General features: G+C 52.1%; 1 protein-coding gene across 13 annotated transcripts in view; it reads right to left on the bottom strand.

Moving 5' to 3' along the window:
* Positions 1 to 26,985, bottom strand: part of LOC129384330 (uncharacterized) — a 463,248-nt gene that overhangs the window by 295,527 nt on the left and 140,736 nt on the right. The gene's annotated exons all lie outside the window — the stretch shown is intronic.

Genomic DNA, 26,985 nt, shown 5'->3' with positions numbered 1-26,985 from the left:
TACTCTACTCTGCACTAGCCCCGTTGGGCCTGTTTGTAGTGGGTCACTAGGCTTGTGCTTTTCGAGCGCACCCCGGGCCTGCTGGACGGCCCATAGTTGTCTAACTAACCAGTCTAACTAGTTGCACACCTTTAAGTATTCAGTGATAGCATTGTAAATATTTTGCCATTGATCATATAAAGCATTTTGCAGATATCTGGCTATGCAAAGTCTGCGCGTTAGTGTCATCCGTTCGATATCAAGATTCGCGGGAAACTTCATTTTTGACCGCTGTTCGGAGTCAGTGCGCTACTGCATAGATGCCCCGATCTAATCATTCCAACAATCTGATTCAAGCGCAGGTAGTGCGCATTTTATGTATAGCCAAACTGGCAATGTTCATTTATCATATACTGTAACCTTGTTCACTTACTCCCTTATAATTAGGGTGTAAATTAGAAAGACTGGGGTGTTCCAAGGGTGTTTTCTTGTTCAACACCCTTTTCCGTTAAAAAAAGGGTGTTTCAAGGGTGTTTACAAGGGCAAAAAGATAAACACACCCGCATTACACCCATAAGGGTGTGAAACTTTTAAGAGTGTAGGTGACGGCAAAATTCGCTCCACGACGAGAAGGGTTCGCGGTTCTCGTACCAGGTACAAGCGCCATTCTCCAGACTAAAGTACGCATTCATCAGCTTGGTCGCATCAGTCCACCCATTGAAATCACTGATGCGTTCGAACTGAGCCAGCCAATCCTCTGTCGTCTTCGAAGAGGGAACCATGGAAGACTTTAGGCACTTTCTGTAGCACAAAGCAGCAGTCGTAGTGCGTTCCATACCGCTTTGGTGTGTCGCTGACGTCGTCTCGGGATAGGATAGGATAGGAATAAACTTTATTTGTCCAACGGTTGTTGATGTTGGTGCCCGGGGCTAGGCTGCCAGGGGTCCATCACCCGAGGAAGATCTTTCGAGATCCTCGGCAACGGCCCTGGCCCGCTGGACGGCCCACTCCTGGTCTTCGGGTGCCTCGCTGAGGAGGGCGGCTTGCCATCTCTCAGCGAGGCGCCCCGCTTCAGAGGGTTCCGCTGTTGTATTCCCCCTTTCTCTTTGTCCTTGTTCCACGTGGCGTTGGCATTCCCAAAGCACATGGGCCATATCGGCCCGTTCGTGCCCGCACCACGGGCAGCCGGGCGACGGGGGCGACGGGAAGACATATACACTCAGGGAGAAATGCTTGGATTCCTCAGAAGGCACGGTGAACAAGGGCCGTATAACGTAGAAGTTTTCCAATATGGTTTTATTCCAATCTCCACACGTCAAATATGCGTAACCGCCGACAAAAGCATCGGGTGGTCACCCGCAAGGTTGTCTGAACAAACCAATCAAATGCTCCCCTCGTTCATAGGAGGTAACTTTTGTTTGCTGGAAAAACGAATAACATTGCCTGAAGTGAGCGACTTGTCTTATCTAATTGGCTCACAAGAGGCGAGGAGCATGCGCAAGTGGAGATGGATTCGATGGGGCCGAGCCACTGCAATGAATATCGACAACGAGATGAAGAGGGTGGTGCTGGCGTTTGCGATCGGTCCGCTTTCCCTTAGCTTGGGCGGCTCGTCGACAATCGCAGCGGCATGCAACGGAAGCTTAAGAATGACGCTAAAACGGATCCTTAGCAAAAAAGAGTTGGAAGAACGACGTCGTAAACGTTCCGAAAGTTATCGAAAACTTTACTCGGCCACGCGAAAAGTTTTATTACACGCAAATACACTCATGGATGCTCTCCGGCAGAGCCAATTAGCCAGTGCCGGAGTGATCGGCGGCAGCCATCTTTTATTCCTTTCGGAATGGGGCAGCCTGCGGCTATTCAGAAGAAAATTCTGTTTTGTTCGGCATATTAATGCACTTTTAACACGTACGCATCACTTTGACGCGATAAGTTCTTGCGGTTTTGTGACGTCGCGTGAGAGGCAGGTGAAGTGGGTGCAGCCAGAAAGCTTTTGACCAATAGCCGAGGGCTGATGGCAAAAAGGCGTTGAATCAAAATAACTATTTTTGGTTTGTTCGGTCAAATTATGCATAATCAGTGTGTACACGTCATATCAGATGGGGAGCTATCACGGTTTTCGCGACGTCGCGTGACAGAGAAGTGAAGTGGGCGTGGTTCAAGAAAGTTTTTGACCATTCGCGGTGGGCTGATTGCAGAATTGGAATAGAAAAGTTTGGAATAGTCTTACGTTATAGCGCCCCAGGTGTTGTCATTGCAGGTACAGGGCAACCAGGATACGTGTGGGACATTGGCTGACATTACCCGGCACCTCGACCTGTTTGTGACGCGCTAGAGAAGGTCTTTGTGACAAGAAGTGGTCGAGAATATGGCCAATCCAAAAACAACTCCTCCTCTCTTTGTCTGAATGCCGGATCGCGCTCGCCGCACCTAGTGACCTGGTGGCAATATAACGAAATTTCGCTTCCGCCACAAAGAAATGCGGAGACGATAAATGAAAGCTTCCGCGCACGCAGATGGTCAAATGATTGAACTGCAACGGGCTACTTGCAAACTCACCTGTCAAATCGTGCGCGGCACCTCAACAGTGGACCCCGAAGTGAAGCCGCATCGTGTTCCGTACAAAGTCCAAGGACGACAAGATCCCATCGCGCCTCGCGAACTTTGGGCTTTAGGTGCGAGAGAACGTGTGCGAAGGTGAGACAAGAAAGATGGCGGCTTCACGAGTGCCACCTTCCCACGCGGGCAAAGAGAAAGACGGCGAAGGGAGCGAGCTTGCCGTAACGTGACCAAGCGCGTGTGAGGGGCGGGAAAGGGTGGTAAGTTGGCACGCGTAGCGATTTCTGGCCCGCGTTTTGGCAGTGGCTGCGCATGGCTGTACGCGTGGCTAAGCGCATACGCAGCCACGCACTCTGCTTTAGAGGTAATGTGCTGCGTGTGAAAAGAGTGGGCATGCCGAGGTGGCGTGGCTCAGTGTAAGCTGTCCTCCTACGCGTTTAGTATTGGAGGTTGCGTAACCTAGAGTTTCGGTGACCCATTGGAGCAACTGGCAGACGAAGCATTCGCTCCCCGCTGCCGGAGCTTTTCATGATAGCGTCCTCACAGTGCAGGCAACGCTGTCAGTCGCGGAGGCAGAGTGCACGCGAAAGCGTGGCTGACATCACATAATTCGTACCGCATATATAAGGATACGGTGACGTGGCATGAAGCTGTATCACTCGTCGCATGCTCTCAAATTCATCAGAATAAATTGTTTTCTCATTCAAATTTGCTTATTTATTGCAAGATATCTTGAACAATTCTGTAGCCTGTTTTCATGTAAGAAAAATTGATCGGGAAAATCACTTATTTGAATAACAGGTTGAATTTCAATATAATGAAACTTCGGTATAATGATAGAAATGGCCAATTTTCCTGCTTCGTTTTATTTATTAGAGATGGAAACATCACCACTTGCATGCAGAGCTCATATATATTTATATATAATGGAAAATTCCGCATTGGAGCCAGCAGTCGAAGACAAGGAACACAAAGTGACACCTGAGCGCGAGCTGTGGTTGGAGCCTTGACTGGGCGCTCTTGGGTGCAGCCGCCCAGGACAAGCCGCCCAGGCTTCTAGTAAGGGACCGCGCCGTTACCACAATGACACCCGTAACGTGAGGCCCAGACTACGTTCCGGGACGGACCATGATCGTAGGGAAGGCGGGCGGCGCCCGTTCCACGGACAGTAGCTAAGCGTGCCTAGCCTGGTGCTTGAGCATCTCCGCGGGGCGAGCAGCAGCTCTGGCGTTCCCTGAGGAGCGTTTCCGCCGGCTCCTCTTCTGTCACCGTCATCGGGCCTGGCATGGGGCACGGGGGAATAGCGGTCTCCTACGCGCTGCTGCAGCTGCCGGCGCCACAGTTGAAGAAGGGACCTGCCGGCACGGTTACTGCATCAACGTGACACAGTACTGCATCAACGCGACAAGTTGTCGAAGCACGGATACCACGCGTGGATCCTAACCCGGTGGACATCCAGCGACTCAGAGACGTTGGAGAACGACAACCAATGGTCACTTGACGGTAAGGGAGCCAACCAGGCACGCAAATGCAAGCTGTCAAATAAAATGGCTCGGAAGAACCGCTCCTCGGGTAGCGAAGTTGAAAACAAGAGCGTTCCTCGGCAGCGGCAGCGGCAGTGAAGACGACAATGACGACGATTCGAAAAATAGGAGTTCAACGATGACTACGACGAGAACCTCATGGGCACTTGAGGTCAGTTGCCAACGGTAGCTCATCATCATATGCGATGTTCCCCTCCATTAACTGCGTGGTGCGGTGCCGTATGATCTCTGTGAGGTGGAATGGCAGCCAGCGGGTGGCTGCTACTTCAAGAGACCTGCTGCGTTCACCCGTCAGAACGCGTCCAGCAGGAAGACCTTGTAAGGTGTGCATCCAGAAATGGTTTAGTGCCTTCTGGTTCCTCCAAGAACGCGACATGTCAGAGGCCCCACCACCTGATGTGCTACATCTTCGCGAAGCCAGCCAGGTTGAGGGCCTTCGTGCTCGTGAAAGACCTTGGTGACTCGGGCATTGCCTCCTCCGCCGAACCTCGTTCGGCGCACCAGTCTGCAAGATATGCCCGCCGCCGGGGGTACGGTGCCGTCGCTGCAAGCTGCCGCACACCAGAGCCATCATCACTTTCGCACAGGGAGGGGCAGTATGGGAACACCGTAATTAGAGCCAGCCGTCGAAGAAGTGATGGACATAGCGATTCGTGAGTGCCAGCGGTGGTTCGAGCCTTGGCTTGGCGCTCTTGAACGCGGCCGGTCAAGACTGGGGCCTGCTGGCACGGACTGAGGGACGGCGCCGTTCCCACTATATATATATATATATATATATATATATATATATATATATATATATATATATATATATATATATATATATATATATATCAGACTATTTACAAAGTGTGTTTACAAAGGATAATGCAGCGCTAGCCAGTTCAGCCAACAGCTCGAGAGCCAGAAAGCGTTCGTCGTCTTCGTCGGGCGCCCGCGTGCATCGGCCACAAGAAACACGCCATATGCCTGTATCATTATCCCCGGCGGCGGAAGCACCGTCCCGGTGCGTCTAAATACCGGTGATAACAGGAGAGTAATATGGTTTGAGGCGTGCGACATACACAACGTCAGTGGAATTCGGGACAAGGCCGCAGTGGTACTGACTGGGGCGATTTCGTACGTAACTGGAGTCACGGCACGCAGCACTCAATCTGGGCCTGTGTACCGAGACTGGAGTTTTTCTGGCAGGCCAACGTGACGAGTCGGGGACCACAGGAGTACCAGAGATCCAGGCTAAAAGTGTAAGCCTCTGTGTTGGCCATCGTACAAACGTCGTTGCTTCTCTTGCGAGGTCAGGAGGCGAGCGCAGGCAATTTCGCGTGCACACTCGCTGTTCTCTGCTGCGGCGGATGGGAGGGATGCGTCTGGTGGCAATGTAGGCTCTCGGCCGAACAACAGAAAGAGCGGGGAATAACCGGCAGTGCCGTGACGCGACGAATTATACGCAAAAGTGACATGGGGTAGGGCATGGTCCCAATCAGTATGGTAGGACGAGACAAATTGCAAGCATGTTTGTGAGGGCCCAATTTAGACGCCTCGTGAGACCATTAGTCTGTGTATGGTAAAACGTAGCCAGCTTGTGCTTGGTTTAGCAGGACTACAGGATGTCGGCGATGACTTTAGAAAGAGAAGTCCGACCACGGTCAGTGAGCAACTGGTGTGGAGCGCGTGCTGCAGAAGCACATCGCGTAAAAGAAAATCGCCGACATCTGTGGCGCAGCTTGTTGGAAGTGCTCTGGTGATCGCGTAGCGCGTGGCGTAATCTGTCGCCACAGCGACCCACTTGTTGCCAGTCGTGGATAGAGGGATAGGGCCAAGTAAATCCAAGCGAACGCGGAAGAACGGCTCCCAAGGAATGTTCAGCGTATGAAGGCACCCGGCAGGGAGCGTCGATGGTCTTTTTCGGCGCTGGCATTTCTCACAAGCCGCAACGTATTTCCAGACGGAGTGGGAAAGGCCCGGCCAAAAGATGCGTCGGCGAATCCGGTCGTAGGTGCGGGAGACTCCAAGGCGACCCGCCGTAGGTAAATCGTGAAGTTCTACGAGAACAGCTGACCGGAGGTGCTTAGGAATGACGAGGAGTAGAGCAGGACCGTCGGGGCGTACATTGTGGCGATATAATACACTATCCCAGAGAGCAAACAGGTGAAGGGACGAATCACAAGACGAAGATTCCAAGCCATCCAAGATGGCGCGCAAGGCGGCATCACGGCGTTGCTCGTCGGCAACGTGTAGCAGCTGAGAAACGGAGAAAACGCAAGCGTCGGTATCGGGGACAGGCTCGGCGGGTGGTTCGTCTGCTGGATAGTATGATAAACAGTCTGCGCCTTGACGTAATCGGCCTGACTTGTACACTACTGCATAGGAATATTCTTGTAGCTGCAGAGCCCAGCGACCAAGCCGGTCGGTAGGATCATTGAGGGAGGAAATCCAGTAGAGCGCGTAGTGGTCCGTGATTACAGAAAAGAGCGTGCCATACAAGTACGGGTGGAATTTGGAAACCGCCCAGACGAGAGCGAGGCATTCACGGTCTGTACTCGAATAGTTGCGCTCCGCTGCTGGGAGGAGGCGGGAAGCGTAGGCGATAACACGATCTCGACCCTCTTGGCGCTGGGCTAAGACGGCTCCGATACTATGACCACTGGCATCAGTACGTACCTCTGTAGGATAGGACGGGTCAGAGTGGGCCACTATAGGTGGCGTGGTAAGAATGTTGGTCAGCTGCGCAAACACGGCAGTTTGAGCGGGCCCGCACGTAAATGGCACGCCCTTCAGAAGATCAGTAAGCGGTCAGGCACTCGCTGCGAAGTCTTTAACGAAGTGTCGCAAGTAGGAGCAGAGACCTAGAAAACTTCCGACGTCTTTGACAGACTGAGGTACAGGAAAAACGTGACAGCACAACTTTTCTCTGGGTCTGGTTGAATACCGGAAGCATCGACGAGGTGGCCCAGCACTGTAACCTGCCGACGACCGAAGTGACACTTCGATGAATTTAGTTGCAGCTCAGCCTCGCGGAAGACTGGAAGAACAGCTCATAAGCGCTCAAGGTGCTTCTCAAATGTAGGCGAAAATACGAGAACGTCGTCTAGGTAGCAAAGGCATGTCGACCATTTGAACCCTTGAAGTAATGGGTCCATCATACGTTCGTACATTGCTGGGGCGTTGCATAGACCGACTGGCATAACTTTGTATTCATACAGGCCATCAGGGATGACGAACGCGGTCTTGTCTTGGTCCTTTTCATCCACAGAAATTTGCCAATACCCAGACCGAAAGTCTAGTGATGAAAAGTATTTGGCAACGTGGAGACAATCGAGGGTGTCGTCAATGCGAGACAAGGGGTAGACGTCTTTCGTTGTAATGCGGTTTAGATGACGATAATCTACGTAGAAACGCCATGTGCCACCTTCCTTATTAACAAGCACCACGGGCGACACCCAAGGGCTCGACGAACGTTCAACAATACCTTTGGCAAGCATCTTGTTCACTTCATCTTGAATAACCTTACGCTCTGAAGCAGAAACTCGATATGGCCGGCGATGAATAGGACTGACATCACCAGTATTTGTGTGATGCTTAACATTTGAAGTCTGGCGCTATTGGCGATTGTTGAGGTGGAAGATGTCTTGGCAGGTACCCAAAAGGCAGCGCAGAGCTGCTGTTTGTTCAGGCGATAGGTCCGCAGCAATCATGGGACAAAATGTTGCGTCATGGCAAATAGCATCCTGTGGACATGGTGAAGAACCTGAGCAAACGTCACCTGAAAACGTCGTGACGTGGTCATCTCCTATAGCACGCAGCGTTGCATCCGACATGCCTAGGGGTTGAAATACCTCTGTCAGGCCAAAATTAACGACGGGGAGGTATGTCCGGTTATCGGCAATGGTGACGACAGAGTGCGCGACACAGTGATATTGCGCATCAAAAGGACATCAGGAACAGGTTTTGCGACGTAATCATCATCGGGCAGAGGAAAAGATGATAGCAAATCGACGAAAGTCAAGGCTTGAGGCGACAGGCGGACGAAAGTGGCTGTACTAAAGTTGTCCGGCAGTTCGGCACGAATATGCGCGAGTAGAGAAAGTTCGAGGCAAAGGGTACCGGCAGATCAGTCGATCAAAGCTGAATGCGCCGTAAAGGAGTCGGGTCCGAGGATAAGGTCATTGGGACAATTGGTCAGCACCGCAAAAAGAACAGGAACGCGGCGGTCGGCGATACTGATACGGGAAGTACACATTCCAGTGACGTCAACAGTGCTACCATCGGCCACGCGTACGGCTCGAGTAGTAGTAGGCGTGAGAACCTTCCTCAGTCGACGACGGAGGTTAGAGGGCCCCTGAAACGGTTCGGACAAATTTTGCAGACGCGTAGGGTATAGCTTAAGTAGAACATTCGCACCACAATTTAAGTGAAGCGTACGTATTAATGGAGGTACAAGCGATTACTAGTTACCCTCCTCCCTAGCCCTGCTTTTTCTCCTCAAATCGTTCGCCGAGCCAACAGGGCTAACCTCCGCCTTCACTGGTTCTGGGTCACGATGCGACGTCACATCGTCCACTTCCGGTTGTTTTGGAGCCCGCCCCCACCCGCGCGAAACATCTCCGCTAGCCGCTTGGCCGTTGACCCCAAGCGAGAGCTATCGAAGCCACGTGCGTTGCGAGCATTCTGTCGCAGCGCCGAACGTGTCTGGTATTCCGGTAACCACACACAAGCGGAAGGTTTCGACGGAACGGTGGAAGCATAAACTCAAGCTGATCAAGGAACTTTAGCGTAGACGTACGGGAGCTGCCTGATCGGTCTCCACGGTCCAGCCACCCTTTGGCGCAGAGCTTAACCAGCCAAAGAAAACGCTAATATTGCTCTAACCAAGTGTAAAATATTTTAAACATTTACAAAAACAACGTGTTAACGATTACACGCCTGCGAAAAATTTACAACAGCAGCAAAGAACACATTTTGTTACTGCTACTGTGTCTGGTTGAGCTCTATGCCACCAGGTGGCTGCACCGTGCAGACCATTCACATTTGCGATTCTGTTCATCCCACGAAAGGACACGCAAGGGGACACGGCCAGGCCTTGTCCCCTTTGCGCTTGCGTTTACTCTAATACCGGACTCGCGAAACGCAATTGCGTTAGTAATCTTCCGGTGTAAAGTGACGGCCGCAATCGTGCAAATCCTGGCGCCGATCGGACAGGGGCACTCCGATGCGCTGCAGCAAGTCCGCTCGTCTACTGGCTTGCAAAAAGGGACACGATATCGCAGCTTGACATATTACCAGTCACTACGTTTGCAGTCCAAAGCGCAACAAAGTCGAATCATAGTGCTCGCGAAAAGACAGACCGACACTGACGGCGGAGCTCTCGTCAAAGACGGAGCACGTTGTAACACAAGCAGACGACACTTGCTGTGTGCCGGAAGTGCTTAAGTGTACTGAAGAATTATGCTACTTTCCTTTTATAAAGGCAAATTAAGTAACATTCCAACTATTACGAACATCGTTTTTTTTACCGTATAGTTGGAAAAATTATAGATCACGCGCCCTGGTCAGCCAATCGGATAGCTCGCCCCACTGACGTCATATGGATAATTTGTGTCATATGAGTAGGGGCGGCTTAAAATTCCGCCGCGCAGTGTGCTGCGATCGGCAGCGATGTGCATTTTTAAAACCTTATAATAAATTGCACGCTTTACGCGGAGCACTTAGATGCGTCAATAATTGATCAAAAAGACCTACTCTAACGACTCGGTACGTTTGTAGCAAATCTTCAAAATCGTTTCAGGGTCCCTTTAATCGTGACGGAATTCTGGGCTCCATTGTCTATTAATTCTGTCAAAGGGACACCGTCGACGTGATCAAGTTCTAGTTCGTTGGGAGCGTCAATGCCGGATTTCTACACGACGAATATATATATATCTCGATTGGCACATCGAGTTTCGCACTGTCAAGAAATGTTGAAATTGATTCAAAATGAACCGGACTTTCTTAACTCTCGTAGCCGGACATGAATCCTGGATGTTCGAGTACGACCCAGAGTCAAAAAGGCAGAGCAGGGAGTGGTACACAAAATCATCCCCCGTCTCAAGAAAGCGCGAATGAGCAAGTCTTGCATCAAAATGATGCTCATTGTCTTCTTTGACGCCAGAGGAATCTTGAGAACTCGTCCATTTTGAGTTTGTACCACAGGGAGAAACTGTCAACTCAGCCTTTTACATGGAGGTGCTAAAGAGATTGAAACGCCAGGTCGCGCGCGTGAAGGCTGACATCAAGGACACGTTCAAGCTCCACCATTACAATGCCCCCAGCCACACGTCCTTCATCGTTGCCAACTTCCTGGCCCGGAACAACACCCCGGTGGTGTCCCATTGCCCTTACAGTCCCGACTTGGCTCTGCGCAACTTTTTTGTTTCCCCGACTGAAGAGACCACTGAAAGGAAAGCACTGGGGGACCGTGGGAAACATCCAAAAGTATGTTACAGCGTTCCTGAGCGATATTCCCGTTGAGGACTTTCAGGGTGGTTTCCAGGCGTGGCAGACACGTCTCAGTAAGTGTATTGATGCGGGGGAGAGTATTTGGAAGAACTTGAACCATTTGTACAGGTCCGGGCAATCATCTATTTTTCCCAAAAAGTGCGCATTACTTTGATATTGGGTCCTGTATCTCACTGGATAACCCCGAGCACACGCTGTAAGAACGCTGGCATTATGAAGAACGCCGATAGCCGGAGCGAGTGGTTCGAAGAGCGGCGCCATTCACCATGACTGCGAAAGTTAGATTGATCATCTGCCTATTTTTATGTCCACTACAGGTCGGTCTCTATCAGCGATCTCTTACCCCTGTCTCTTAGAAGTGCGGTAAGACAGCCCGGGAAGGAAGACAGCGCCCATGAAGTTACCAGCCATCCCTGCTCGCCTTTGATCATTGCACCCATGAATCACTATCATCAAATAGATACCGCCCACGTTCCGCGTAGAAGTCAGCCGCGCAGTAATTCGTGCCTACGGCAGGGCTAGAAAAGGCACTTGCTCTTCTCCCAAGTGCGCATCTGATCACGTCAACGCCAGGGATAATAATGCCCATCAAGCCGCTACCCTTTTCGGCTTGCAGTTACGTGCTTTTTCTCGCCTCCACAGTGTATGGGTCGCCCATTCACATGGCTTTTGCCCTTAGTACGGAACGTGACAGCAACGACCACAGCTAAAATTTGTTTCCAGTGTCGTTATCTTGGCTATCGCAATAAAACGAAAAAATTGAAAGCATGCGTCCAGCTCGCTTCTATCGTGACAGCGGACGTCGCAATGGACATCGGCTACAAGCACAAAATCTGCACCAGCGACAAAGCCAGCAGTGGGCATGTCACTTATCGGTACTTCGCCAGAAACCGTTTGACGCCGTGAAGGAAGCATATTTTCCATATTATAGGCACCAGCGAAAACATAACATTAGGCGCATGGGAGACAGCGCACGCAAGCCACACTGTTCTTACTTGCTCTCGTGTCCTTTTGCGCTTTTCAAATATGGCTGTGTCTTATTCATTTTTAAAACGGTTCCTCATGTGTGCGCGTGGTGATTGTTTACTCTATAATAATTTATTCCGCCAACGGCAAAAAAATGAAACCAGTGGCACATGTAATGAAACTGTTGCGGTATGGAGTCACAGTCCTTTATGCTGATAATTCTGGTCATTATCACTATATATTACGTAATTCTTTTATATTGCGTAATGTCTTATCTTCTTAACTGCGGTTTCGTCAGGAAAAGATGTGTTAATTGTAACTTTGCGCATTAAAGGTTTCACAAGGCGTTACAGGGCTTTTTTTTTCATTGATGTGTATTTGTAAAACCTAATGGGCGGAAAACATATATCTCCCTAACGTGTTTTACTGAATCCGCTTGTCACGTGGCACATCCGAGAGACGCCAGTCTCCTTGTGGGGCGAGGGGACTGAGGCTGTGAAAATGATCTGTCTCCTTCTACTCGAATAGGGCCGTCACTGCAGTCAAAAATTCTTCGACGTCATACGAAGGTATAAGTGCATCTCTTACTATATATATATATATATATATATATTGTACTGAAGGCACTGGGCAGTGGGCATGGTGCTGGTGTGCTGGTGCAAGAGAAGACGACGAGAAGTGCTTGCTTCCCCGTTACGATATAGCGCCGACCTGTTTACGCCTAGCGCTACAACCTATATCTAGTTACCCTTCTGCTAGGCGAACACCCCCATTGCATTTGGTGGAGCTGCTGGGTTTCTCTTCGACATCCTGGAACTCCGCAGCCGAACGCTACCACCAGCTGTTGCAATGGATGAACCGGGACCGTCCCAGGCTGCTGCTCCCGTGCCCCCCGCCATCGTCTGTTCTGGCGTCATCCGGCAGCGCGATCCGGCTATATTTAGCGGCACAGACGACCACGACGTGGAAGACTGGCTCGCCGAATATGACCGTGTAAGCGCCTATAATAAGTGGGACGACCGCGCCAAGCTCACAAATGTCATCTTTTACTTGACTGACGTGGCAAACCTATGGTTCCGCAATCATGAAGCCGATTTTACCACCTGGTCGGCTTTCACGGCAACTTTGGCAGAGGTCTTCGGCCGTCCCGCCGTTCGCCGGCTTCGCGCTGAGCAGCGCTTGCGTGGTCGAGTTCAACGCCAGGAGGAGACCTTCACTAGTTATATTGAAGACGTGCTCTCGCTATGCAAGCGCGTCAACTCATCTATGGACGAAGCTGACAAGATTAAGCACGTCATGAAAGGCATCGATGACCAAGCCTTCCAGATGCTCGTCGCGAAGAGTCCGCGGACGATTGCCGAGGTCGTACAGCTCTGTCAGCACTACGACGAGCTGCGCAAGCAGCGTGCATCAACGCGCGCTGCTCAGCAGGACACCACGGATCTATCTCCGTTGGATTTCGGCCGCGACGCTGCCGATATCTCTGCCTTAATGCCGGAGATAAAGCAGTTCATCCGTCAGGAAGTGGCACGCCAACTCTCTCTGGCGAACAGCACACCCGAGCCGTCGACAACCTTGGCTCCCTCGCTTCGCCACGTCATTCAGACCCAAGTTGCCGCGGCGCTGCCATCTGCCCCTACTCAGCAGCCTGCAGCTGGACCGCTCACTTACGCTGACGTTGTTGCCCGGCCTTACGCTCCTCCGGCTCCTGATGCCTACCGGGCCACTGGCACCTTCCATGTGCCGCCGCCACCTTCACGCCCGATGGTCGTCCCTTACTCGGCCTCTGGAGCCCCTGTCGTCAACCCGTGGCGTACATCTGACAACCGGCCAATATGCTATTTCTGCCATTTTCCGGGCCACGTAGCACGATTCTGCCGCCGTCGCAGCCCCCGTTTACCTGCCAGTGGGGGCGCCTCAAGCTACAGGCCTGCTCGACTTCCGCGTCAGGACCCATCTAGCCTTCCTCCGGACTCATCTTACAGTCGCCTCCCTTTCGATGCACGCCGGTCACCTTCCCCACGTCGCCGATCCATTTCCCCGATGGTTCGCCGACCCAGCCCAGCCCGTGAGGAAAACTAACAGTCGCAGTTCCAGAGGCAAGAACTGCGTTTACGTCGAACATTTCAAGGCCTCATTCTAACCCGGTGAACGAAATTGAACTGTCCGTAGACGGCGTCACCGTACACGCACTTATCGACACCGGAGCCGCCGTTTCTATTATTAGTGAGAAGCTTTGCCGCAATTTGAACAAAGTGACCATTCCCCTTACCTCTCTTTCTCTGCGTACGGCAACCTCGCATCGCATTCAGCCTTCAGCGTCGTGCACAGCCCGGGTTGTCATTCAAAGCGTTATGTATGCTATAGAATTTGTCGTCCTACCTCGTTCCTCACACGACGTTATTCTTGGATGGAATTTCTTATCTGTCAATCAAGCTCTTATCGACTGCGCTCGTGCCGAACTTACGTTATCCGTGCCGTGCTGCGACCATGACGACCATTCTTCTCCTAAAGTTGTTGCCGCCTCTGACATCGATATTGCACCTTTCTCCGCCGCTTTGGTTCCTGTGTCATGTAACTCTGCTGCGAACTCATCTGTTTTGTTTACACCGTCGGCCACTTGTGCGCGCCGCCGGAACTTTCTCCTTCCGTTTGCTGTCGTCACTTTTTGCGACGGTTCTGCTGCCCTTTACGTGTGCAATCCGTCCGCCTGCCCATCATCCCTACTCCGCGGCGAGTGCCTGGGTACCGCTGAAGCTTTCGATAGCGTTCTCCCGGCCACCATGTTTGGTGACACGGCATCACTTCCGATTTGTTCCGTCACTAATCCTGCCGCGACTGATGCCCCTGTAGACGTCTTCGCTCGCGCCGTCGACGCAGAACTCACACCTGCGCAGCAAACAGAAACCATCAAACTCCTCCAACGTTTTCGTTCCTCATTTGACATTGACCAACCATCCTTGGGTAGAGCGTCCGCAGTCGTTCACCGTATCGACACCGGTCAGCAAACACCATTGCGCCAGCGTCCCTATCGTGTGTCGGCTGCTGAACGCCGTATCATCGACCAGCACGTTGACGACATGCTGGAGCGTGGCATCATCCAGCCCTCTAACAGTCCCTGGGCATCTCCGGTTGTCCTCGTTAAAAAAAAAGATGGCTCCATTCGGTTCTGCGTCGACTATCGCCGCCTTAACCGAATAACGCGCAAAGATGTCTATCCTCTGCCGCGCATCGACGATGCCTTGGACTGTCTGCAGGGAGCGGAATTCTTTTCGTCGCTCGATTTGCGCTCCGGGTACTGGCAAGTGCCAATGGCAGAGGCCGATCGTCAAAAGACAGCCTTCGTAACGCCTGATGGGCTATATGAATTCACTGTCATGCCGTTCGGCCTCTGCAACGCGCCTGCCACTTTCGAGCGAATGATGGACACCATTCTTCGAGGGCTGAAGTGGAAAACGTGCCTCTGTTATTTAGATGATATTGTGGTTTTTTCCACGGACTTTGCGTCGCACCTCAACCGCCTCGAGCAGGTACTTGCGTGCCTCTCCACTGCAGGACTGCAACTAAATTTGAAGAAATGCCACTTCGGCGCTCGCACACTTACTATTCTCGGCCATGTAGTTTCAAAAGACGGTATCCTTCCGGACCCCACAAAACTTAGCGCCGTATCCGAGTTCCCTAAACCAACCACCATAAAAGAGCTTCGCAGCTTCATCGGCCTGTGCTCCTATTTCCGACGCTTTGTCCGTAACTTTGCCTCTGTCATTGCCCCCTTGACGCAGCTTCTCACCGGCCGTTCTGACCTATCAGCCTGGTCCTCGGCGTGCGACGACGCATTCCAAGAACTACGACGCGTTCTCACCTCGCCTCCAGTACTGCGACACTTCGATCCCTCTGCTCCAACTGAGATCCATACGGACGCTAGTGGTGTCGGGCTCGGCGCTGTTCTTGCACAACGCAAGGATGGCTTCGAAGAGTACGTCGTCGCATATGCCAGCCGCACCCTTACCAAAGCCGAGGCGAACTACTCAGTTACTGAGAAGGAATGTCTGGCCATCATTTGGGCTATCGGCAAATTTCGTCCTTATGTGTACGGGCGTCCATTTGACATCGTGACCGACCATCATGCCCTATGCTGGTAATCTTCACTAAAAGATCCAACTGGTCGGCTTGCCCGTTGGGCATTGCGCCTACAAGAGTACGACATCCGCGTTGTTTATCGCTCAGGCCGAAAGCATTCAGACGCAGACGCTCTATCCCGGTCACCCCTGCCCTCTGGCCCTGTCCACTCGTCTATTTCTACCTGCGGTGCCTTCGCCCTCAACATTTCCGACATGCCATCAGAGCAGCGCAACGACCCATGGATCTCTTCGCTTATTGACTTCCTGTCCAGCCAGTCGCCAGCACCGATCTCTCGGACGCTTCGTCGCCAAGCCACGCACTTCATCATTCGGGATAACCTGCTGTACCGCCGCAACTACAATTCCAGCGGCCGTAAGTGGTTGCTTGTTATACCCCGACACCTCCGCTCCGACATCTGCGCCACGTTCCACGACGACCCACAATGCGGCCACGCTGGTGTATTAAAGACATACTCTCGCCTCCAGCTTCGGTACTACTGGCGCGGTATGTACCGTTTCGTTCGCCAGTATGTCCGGTCATGCCACATATGCCAACGACGCAAGACGCCACCTCAACATGCCGCCGGCCCCTTGCAACCTTTACCATGCCCCGCGCGCGCGTTCGACCGCGTCGGCATTGACCTATACGGTCCGCTTCCCAACACTCCAAGCGGCAACCGCTGGGTTATTGTTGCTATCGACCACCTCACGCGGTACGCTGAAACTTCAGCCCTAGCATCTGCCACAGCAAAAGACGTCGCCAGTTTTATCCTTCAAAATCTGATTTTACGCCATGGAGCACCTCGAGAATTACTGAGCGACCGCGGTCGCGTTTTCCTCTCTGACGTCCTTTCAGCATTGCTAAAGGAGTGTCGCATCATTCACCGCACTACCACAGCATATCATCCTCAAACTAATGGGATGACCGAACGTTTCAACCGCACCCTTGGTGACATGATGGCCATGTATGCTTCATCTGACCACTCGAATTGGGATCGCATTCTACCTTTCGTCACCTACGCTTACAATACCGCCACGCAAAGCACCACTGGGTTCTCCCCTTTCTTTCTCCTTTACGGACACGAACCTTCATGCACTATGGACACGATTCTACCTTACCGGCCAGATGCTTCGGAGTGTACGACTGTTTCTAGAGCGGCTGCTTACGCCGAAGAATGTCGCCAGCTCGCTCGTTCGTTCACATCCCAGGACCAGTGGCGCCAAAAGCTTCGCCACGATTCATCCACTACGGCTCCGTGCTTTGCGCCTGGCTCGCTGGTCTGGTTGTGGGTGCCCTCTACTCCTCCAGGCCTTTCCTCCAAGCTGCTCTCCAAGTACCACGGTCCTTATCGGGTACTGAAACAAACATCCGCGGTCAACTACCTCATCGAGCCACTCGAAACGCCTTCCGACCAGCGTCGTCGGGGCCAGGAAATTGTCCACGTCTCCCGGCTTAAGCAGTGCCATGACCCCCCTGTGTTCTCCTGCCCTTAAGTCGCCAGGATGGCTACTCTTTCGGTGGGGAGTGATTGTACTGAAGGCACTGGGCAGTGGGCATGGTGCTGGTGTGCTGGTGCAAGAGAAGACGACGAGAAGTGCTTGCTTACCCGTTACGATATAGCGCCGACCTGTTTACGCCTAGCGCTACAACCTATATCTAGTTACCCTTCTGCTAGGCGAACACCCCCATTGCAATATATATATATTATTATCATTATTACGGTGAATGGAACAAAGCAGCTCAATTAGACTAGAGGTAGATGAAGTCTGGCAGTTGCCTGAATGCCATATACGCCAGTTGTAAATATACATTATTTTACACTCGTGGGCCTCCTTACTTCCTGCAACATTTTCGTGGACGGTGCGGAGAAAAATCGCGGAACTTCGCAGCGGACGTCATCTACCTGCCGCCACAAAGCAAATCAACCGACACAAGGGACAACGCCGACGTCGAGGATTGGCTTACGATGTACGAGCGAGTGTGCGACAACAACAGGTGGGATCCAACAATGAAGCTAGCAAAGCTAATATTTTATCTGAGAGGGACTGCGAAGTAATGGCACGATACACATGAACAGGACGTAACGAGCTGGGATGTCTGCAAAGAAAAAAATGCGAGACCTGTTTGGCAGACCTCTCAGTCGTCAACTGGCAGCAAAAAAAATGAAGTTGCGTGCCGAGCTCAGACGTCCAGAGTCATATTTCTTGTACATACAGGATGTGCTGGCCCTCTTTCGCAAGGCGGATAACAACATGACCGAGGCGAGACAAGATTCATCAAATACTGAAAGTATTGCAGACGATGCCTTCAATCTCCTGATGCGTAAGGATTGTGCCACTGTGGATGCAATTATAAAGGAGAGCTGGCGTTTCGAACAAACGAAGGGCCGGCGCGTCGCTCAAACTCAACCGATTGCCCAATACCGCCGCGACATCTTGCGAAGACCCGCCGCGGTTCGTTCAGCCCACAAGAGCAGAAGATATCACGCACATCGTTCGCCGTGAGCTTGAGGGCTCGGCTCCGGCTCCAGTTCGTTCCGACTGTCGGGAAAGCGTGCCCGGAATCTCCCTTATACAAGCGGTCGTTCGGGAGGAAATTGCAAGTTTGGCCATTCCATCTGTCTGCTCAGTCCGCCATACAAACACCTACATGATTTCTCCGGCCGCTCACACCCAGACGCAAAGCGTTCCGGCACTCCGTCGCAACCCAGCTGACTGGCGCACAGCGGATGATAAACCCAACTGTTTTAATTGTTCCGGTATTGGACACATCACCCGTCGTTGCCGCAACCACTGGTCGTTGCCTCCTCGGTGGTTGTTTCCGAGTCACTACCGCCAAGTACCAGACAATCGTACTTTCTCGCCCTATACGCGGACTAGGAAAATCAACGCCGACAGTGCTCCACCGAGATCCCGCCGCTCCCCGTCTCCGCAAGGTCGTAGGTCCCGTTCGCCACTCGTTCACCACTCTTCGTCCCCTTATGCAACCGTTCGCTTCGCTTCGGGAAACTAGGCGGTGCAGCTCCCGGAGGTGAAGCTGCAACTCCATCCCGCCCCATAAATCCTATGTTGGCCCTGCCTACATGTGGAAACCTACTGGACATCGAAGTTGGTGGCGTTCCTGTTAGATCTTTCGTTGATACAGGAGCGCAGCTTTCAGTTATGAGCGCTGCTCTCCGCCGAAGGCTCAAAAAGGTTCTGACACCCGCCGTACCGTGCACTGCGCGAGTCGCCGATGGGAGTAATTCACCTGTCCTTGGAATGTGCACAGCACGTGTGACCATTAGGGGCCATTATACCGTTGTTCAATTTATCGTCCTTGAACACTGTCCGCACGACCTAATTCTTGGCCTCGACTTCCTTTCGCAACACTCTGCCCAAATTGACTGCTCCGCAGGTGTTGTACAGTTGGATCTGCCGCTTCCTGCCGACGCAACAACTTGTGCTTCACACCGCTTATGTTCTGCTGAGTTTGCAAGGCTGTCTCCACAAGCGGCTACAAATGTCCTTCTGAGGCCCTGTCCTCCCGTACCTGATGGCGAGTACGTAGTGTCGCCACTTACTGACGTGGCTTTGTCGCGCAATATTGCACTACCGAGCACCCTAATCCAGATCCACGAAAACTGCACTCGCGTGCCCATCCTAAATTTTGTATATTCGTCGCATGTGCTGCCACATGGTATCGCCATAGCGCATATTACTCCTTTGGAAGAATTAGAAATTTCTTCTTTGACCTCTGAATCGTTCCTCAGTACCAACGGACCTTTGTCACCCACTCGTTCATACTCGACGCCTGTGGACGATGTTTCTAAGATGATCGCCCCTGACCTTCCTTCCGAGCAAACAGCAGCTCTTCGTCACCTACTGTCATCTTTTCGGTATATCCTTGATTAGAGCGACCGCCCACTTGGCCAGACATCTCTTGTCACGCATCGCATCAACACCGGTGACGCCAGCCCCATTCATAGGCGGCCATATCGTGTCTCCGCAACAGAAAGGGTCATCATACATGAAGAGGTAGACAGGATGATGGACAAGAACATTATTGAACCTTCCAGTAGACAGAGGCATCACCGGTTTTCTTAGTAAAGAAAAAAAACAACTCGTGGCGCTTCTGCGTGGACTACCGTGACCTCAAAAGGATAACAACGAAGGATGCTTATCCCCTGCCTCGCATTGATGACGCTCTTGACTGCCTTCACGGATCCCAATACTTTTCATCAATTGACCTCCGCTCCGGCTATTCGCAATTACCGTCGATGAGATGGACCGCGAGAAAACCGCCATCGTCACACAGGACGGTCTGTACCAATTTAAAGTCATGCCCTTTGGAGTGTGCAATGCACCAGCTACATTCGAGCGCATGATGGACTCTCTCTTACGCGGCTTGAAGTGGTCTGCAAGCCTCTGCTACCTCGACGATGTGATTGTGTTTTCGCTGAACTTTGAGAGCCACCTGCGGCGCCTCACAACCATAATCTCCGTGTTTCGCAGGGCTGGCCTTCAGCTAAACTCCTCCAAGTGTCATTTCGGTCGCCGTGAAATTAACATGCTCGGCCATCTCGTAAACGCCGCCGGAATCAAAATTGATCCACAAATAGTTCACGCCGTGCGAAATGTTCCTGTACCTTGTTCCACAAACGATGTCCGTAGTTTACTGGGCTTATGCTCTTATTTCCGGCGATTTGGGAAAAATTTTGCCGACATCGCTCACACTCTTACTGACCTTCTTAAGAAAGACGTCTCTTTCTCCTGGGGACCACTGGAGGAGAAAGCCTTGTCTACCCGTATTGAGCGGCTTACAACTTTCCCAATTCTGTCACACTTTGACCCTTCTGCGCCCACTGAAGTACGAGGTGACTTGAGTGGCCATGGCGTCGGCGCTGTCCTCGCTCAGCGTCAACAGGGCCAAGACCGTGTCATCGCTTACGCTATCCGCCTTCTTTCCCCGCCCGAGCGAAATTACTCCATTACTGAAGGAGAATGTCTCGCGCTCGTATGGGCGGTCGCGAAATTCCGGCCGTACCTTTTCGGTCGGAGCTTCTTCGTCGTAACCGATCATCACTCCCTCTGCTGACCTCCTCTTTGAAGGACCAAACTGGACGGCTTGCATGTTGGGCATTGCGTCTAAAAGAATATACATTTTCTATTATGTATAAGTCTGCATAAATGCAGGCTGCAAAAAGGCAGCCTGCATAAACACGCTGGCTGCCTGTCCCGCAATCCCGTGGATCAACCGGACCATACCGATGCAGACCCGGACATCAGTGTTCTATCCATCTCCGGCTTCCTCCATATTGCCGAAGAGCAGTGTAAAGATCCTGTTCTTCGAACACTTATGAAACGCCTAAGCTCCCCGCCCAATGACCCGTCCCTCCGTATGTTCACCTTGCGCGATGGAACTTTATACCGTCGTTGCGTTCGTCCTGGCGGCTCGGAGCTCCTCCTATTCGTTCCCAAGCACCTTCGACTAGCCGTGCTCTTGCAACTTCACGACGCTCCTACTGCTGGACATCTGGACACCACTCGTACATACGACCGCCTGCGGCGCCGCTTCATCTCGCCCGGCATTTATAGCTCTGTGCGCCGTTATGTCGGTTCTTGCGACCTGTGTCAGCGCTGGAAGACGTCTTATATGCTTCCCGCTGGTTTGCTTCAACCAATTGATATCCGTACAGAGCTCTTTCTTCCGTGTGGGCCTAGACCTCCTTTGCCCCTTTCCAATTTCCATCATAGGAAACAAATGGATTGCTGCAGCAACCAATTATGCCACGAGATATGCCATCGCACGAGTGCTACGAACCAGCTGCGCTACAGATTTCGCCGACTTCTTACTATACGACGTCATCCTGCACCTCGCCAGTTGCTGACGGAGCGCGGCCGCTGCTTTCTATCGAAGGTCGTCGATGATCTGCTCCGCTCCTGTTCTACAGAACACCAGATTGCTACCACGTACCATCTTCAAACGAACGACCTCTCCGAGCGACTCAACCGCACGCTAACTGAAATGCTGGCCATGTACGTTTCCGATGATTACCGTGACTGGGACATCGCTTTACCATACATGACTTTCGCATACAACTCCCCCCTCACGACACTGCCGGATTTTCGCCATTTTACCTTTTGTATGGCCGCGACCCCGCCTTGCCCTTTGACACATTGCTACCTTCCGCAGTACAATTACCCAGCACTGGTTGCACTCGCGATGCTATTGACTTAGCCGCCCAGTCCCGAGATGTTGCCCGTCATCGCCTCACAGTCTCGCAAGCTTCTCAAAAGTGACGCTACGACCTTCGGCACCGAGACTACCATTTTTCACCTGGTTCCCTTGTCCTTCTCTGGACGCCTTCACGTCACGTCGGCTTGTCGGAAAAACTACTTTCCCATTATTCTTGTCCGTACCAGATCTTACGCCAACTGTCCGACGTGACATACGATATCGCCCCAGTCGGTCAGCCTTCAGTGCCTCTCAACGTCACCAGTGATGCTGTTTACGTCGCCAGGCTCAAGCCCTATGTCCCCCCTTTAAGTGAGGCTCTATAACTGGCGCCGGGACGGAGCTACTCCGCCGGGAGGGTGATGTTACGGTGAAGGGAACGAAGAAGTTCAATTGTACTAGAGGAAGACGAAGTCTGGCAGTTCCCTGAACGCCATATACGACAGTTGTAAATATACATTATCGTCGTTCTGGTCGACTCGAGCGGCAAGATTTCGAATAGCGCCTCGATTCGCAATTCAGACACCGGAGTCACCGATCAGGTCGCCATCGCCCTGGCCCTGCTAGACGGTCGTGGGTACGAAATCTATAGTGATTCCAAAACGGTAGTTAGGGCTTTTCAGAAGGGTTCCATCGCCAAGGAAGCTGTTCGTCTTCTTAGCGGCTCGAGTCCATATGCTCTCACAAGCCATTCAATTCACTGGCTTCCCGCTCACGTAGGGTCGGTCGAGGGTGCTCCGCCGAAGGTCAATGAGTCTGCTCACGAGGCTGCTCGTGACCTCACCGACCGCGCTTCCTCTATAAGGAGCACTGACTCCCCTCCTCTCTACGGTTACAGGGATGCTCCCGCTACTCACAATGAGATTATTAAATATTTCTACATGTCCAGAAGGATCTTTCCACCCCCTCACCTCAAGTTGAATATGGCGCAAGGCGTTTCGCTTAGGCTTCTACAGACAAGCACATATCCATGCCAGTCCGCTCTCCACGAGGCTTACCCCGACGTGTATCGCGACGACGCCTGCCCGTCGTGCGGCCAGACCTCCACACTAGCTCACATGCTCTGGAAGTGTGGGTCGACATACCCCAAGTTTATCAAGGAGGAGTGGGACTCGCTTCTTCGTAGCCTCGCTCTAGAAAAGCAAATCCTGGCCGTCCGGCGTGCCCGCGACCGGGCAGGTGGGCTAGACCTGCCGGTCCCGACGTGGGACTAGCCGAGTGCGCGACGAGTTCGCGTCCTCATCGGACCTGCAGTAAAGTTTCTTCACTCACTCACTCACTTACACTCGTGGGCCTGCTTTCTCCCTGCAACAATATATATATATATATAAATATATATATATATATATATATATATATATATATATATATATATATTGTCGTGACAGCCTTACGTGCGTAGTGGGTTTGCGCCTCAACAAACAGTATGGGTTGCACCCAAGAGATGTGAACGAGGAAGACGACGTGCGGCTGGCTAGCTGAATCTCGACAGGCGCTCAGCTGATCAAGGCCATCGCGTCTAACTCTGCCCGGCTTGAAAATCAACGCCTTTCGTTGGCGCAACAGAGTGGTGGAGGTGCGCGGTTCGACACAACGTACCATGGAGTCGCAACACGTGGAACTTCGGCGGAGCCGTCGTCTTGCCGGCGTCTTGCTGACAACCTTCCCTATGGCTCAGGACGGAGGTGGACCAACGCCAGCTCTAGCTTTACCTGCTCAAAGGTTGCCGCCAGTTGAACATTTGCAGCACTAGATGGAACCCTGCTCGTTCGCGGAAAAAGTGGGCGAAGACGTCGACGAGTGGCTGACGCACTACGCAAGGGTGAGCCGCTACAACCGTTGGGATTATGTCACTCAGCTTGAATATGTTGTACTATTTCTGAGTGAGACAGCGTTGATGTGATATGAAATTCACGAAGACGTAGGAGCGCTTTGTTGAGGAAATTAAGAAGTGTTTTGGCGACTCCTACGCCAAACAGAAACACGCTCAGAGAAGGCTAGCTCAAAGAGTTCAAACTCCTGGGGAAAAATGCACTATATAGAATAAATCCTCAAGCTGTGCAAAATAGTCAATTCGCAGATGTCTGAGGAAGACCGACTCGGACATCTCCTCAAAGGAATTGCAGATGTCTACAATTTCCTTATAAGCTGGGAACACGCTGATTTGGTGTCAGATGTCGTACGTCATTGCCGTACTTTTGAGACGTTGAAAACACGTCGCATTGTGCCAGAATTTGGACGCCTGGTGTATCTGACAACCATTGCCTGCGTCAATGAGCGCCCGTCCGCCGATCTTTCGTCTGCTATACGGCAGATCGTGCGTGAAGAACTGCTGCGACATCAGGAACTTGCGCGCAACGTCAGACAACAACCTGATGCTTATTACGCGCAACAAATGGCGCCTGCAACACCCTACGCTTCGTGGCAACCATCGGTATGTGTCAGACGTCAACCACGGAGGATCTCCATGGCCACGTGAGGGCATATTTATGCCCGAACACCGACTTGCAGAACACCCCCGCCCCAGCAGGTTTGCACGAGGGCCAAGCGTCCCTCCCGTGCAGCAGGCTCAGCCTGCTAGCTCTGCTATACGACCTCCCACGGCTGAGCGCTTCGAGTAGCAGTTCTTCGATCGTCGTTCAGCTGTGTGTTACAGCTGCGGCGACTTGGGTCACATTGCAAGGTACTGCAAACGCCGCCAGCCGCCGAGGTTCGATCGATCGACGATGTCTAGGCGGTACCGCGCTCCCCTGGGCGAAACGTATTCGTCCTCGCACACATATCCAGGAAGCTTGCCTCACCAGCACCCGGAGCCGCTGCGGAACGGTTCTCCAGCACTCAATCGCAGCTTGATACCACCACTTGCTCCTCGCGTAAGCCGGTCGCCCTCTCCGCAGCGTCGCTACCCGTCGCCACATCCGGAAAACTAGTCAGCGCGGCCATTGGAGGTGAGGTCGCTGTACAGTCTGCTATGTCGTCAAAGGTACCTGCACCCATTTGTATGTTTAAGAATAAGGTGTTGTATTGACGAAGTTTCATCAATTGCCTCAGTGGACGCGGGAGCGACTGTTTCAGTAATGAGTCTTACGTTTAAAAGCCTCCTAGGACGAAAAGTGATGTTTCGCTGGGACCGTGCCGATGCGTCTCGCAGAGTGGGGAGCTGTATCGTGTCGGCGTGTGCGGCGTAGATGTTACCTTGGGTGGTCAAATATTTAACGCAGAGTTCGCTGTTCTAGCTCATTCTACGCATGACGTAATCCAGGGCCTAGATTTTTTAAAAGTGTGTGATGCCCCTCTCGACTGTAAAACGGCGGAAATCAGTGTAGGTACGAGCTTTTCTGCTGCGTTTATGGAAGGCCCACCGTATCATGAAAGTGTGCTTTGTGTATCCAGGATTACAGTTGTGCCTCCATTATCCGCAACCTTTCTTTCAGTCGCCTGTTTCCCTACCAGCGATGGAATGTTTGACGCTACCGTAGAGCCTGTTCATCTGAGTTGCATCAAGAGGAATCTGCTGATACCGTATTGCACGCTGTCAATTGTTCAGGGACGCACTTACGTATGGGCCGTAAACTGTTCCAGTGAACCTGTAATACTACCACAGGGTCTGAAACTTGCCGCCTACCATATTCGTATCCACTCGTATCCATACCGTATCCGCTGACATGCCTCCTCTAATACTACCACAGGGTCTGAAACTTGCCGCCTGCCATATCCGTATCCAGTCGTATCCATACCGTATCCGCTGACATGCCTCCTCCCGAAGGGCGTTCCCTTGGAATGGAATCCTGAGTGAGAGGCTAGTTCGCGTGAGCTGAAATCTGTTCTGACGTCCCATCCCATTCTCCGACACTTCGACCATGCGGCTCCCACAGATGTTCATACGGACGCTAGCGGTATTGGATCGGCGCTGTCGTTATTCAACATTCGACATCAAAGAACACGTCGTCGCCTATGCGAGTCGCTCTTTAAGTAAGTCCGAGCGCAACTACACCGTCACAGAGCAAGGATGTCTTGCAGTGATTTTCGCAGTACAGCGCTTCCGGTCATACCTGTACGGGCGCCCCTTCACTGTGGTGACAGACCACCATTCTCTCTAATGGCTGGTTAATTTGCCTGATCCGTCAGGCCGGCTTGCGCGTTGGACACTTTGTTTACAGGAATATGACTACTGTTTCTTACAAAAGCGGCCGCCGGCACGCCAGCGCTGAGTGCCTCTCGCACATGCCGCTTCCAATCACGGACTGCGACTCGGAGAGCTTCGACCTCTATATCGCATCACTAGAGCCGGGATTTCGTGATATAAGTACCTTCAAGGTCGAGCAACAAAAAGACCGAACTGTAGAAACACTGCTCATTACTGCAAGGCAATCAGCACGATCCACTCGTTTCTGCGTTCGTGATGGGGTTCTTTACAAAACGAACTATTCTGCTACCGGGCCACGATATCTTCTGGTGGTCCCGGAGAGTCTGTGTGTCTCTCTCTTACGCGCAATGCATGAAGATCGAACATCTGATCATTTGGAATCTGCGTGAACCCTCTACAACCTTCAAGAAAGGTTCTACTGGCCTAAAATGCGCCAGACGACGACCCAGTACGCGTCCAGCTGCAGCAAGTGTCAACGTAACAAGCGTCCGACGAGTGCTCCTCCTGGTCGGCGACATCCAGTGCCACCCCCGAGCACTCCATTTGATCAAGTTGGCATCGACCTTCTCGGTCCTTTCCCGCGGTCGTCTGATGGGAATCGCTGGATTGTAGTGTGTGCCAATCACTTGACACGCTACTGTGAGACAGCTGCATTACCACCGGCTACTTCAACCGAACTGTGTTCTCTACTGCGTTTTGTCATTCTCCGACATGGACCTCCCAGAGTCATCATCAGCGATCGTGGGCGGCAGTTCACTGTAGACGTGGTCGAAGGGATGCTTCCTCTATGTGGTTCAAGTTTTCAACATTCCACCCAGTATCATCCACAAACAAATGACCTTACGGAACGTACCAACAGAACTCTTACTAACATGCTGTCCATGTACGTAGCGTCAGGTCATAAGAACTTGGACAGCATGTTACATTTCTTTACGTACGCATTTAACACCTCAC

Source organism: Dermacentor andersoni, chromosome 8, assembly GCF_023375885.2.
Source record: "Dermacentor andersoni chromosome 8, qqDerAnde1_hic_scaffold, whole genome shotgun sequence".
Classification (NCBI taxonomy): Eukaryota; Metazoa; Arthropoda; class Arachnida; order Ixodida; family Ixodidae; genus Dermacentor; species Dermacentor andersoni.
This window is presented reverse-complemented; position numbering and strand designations above follow the sequence as displayed.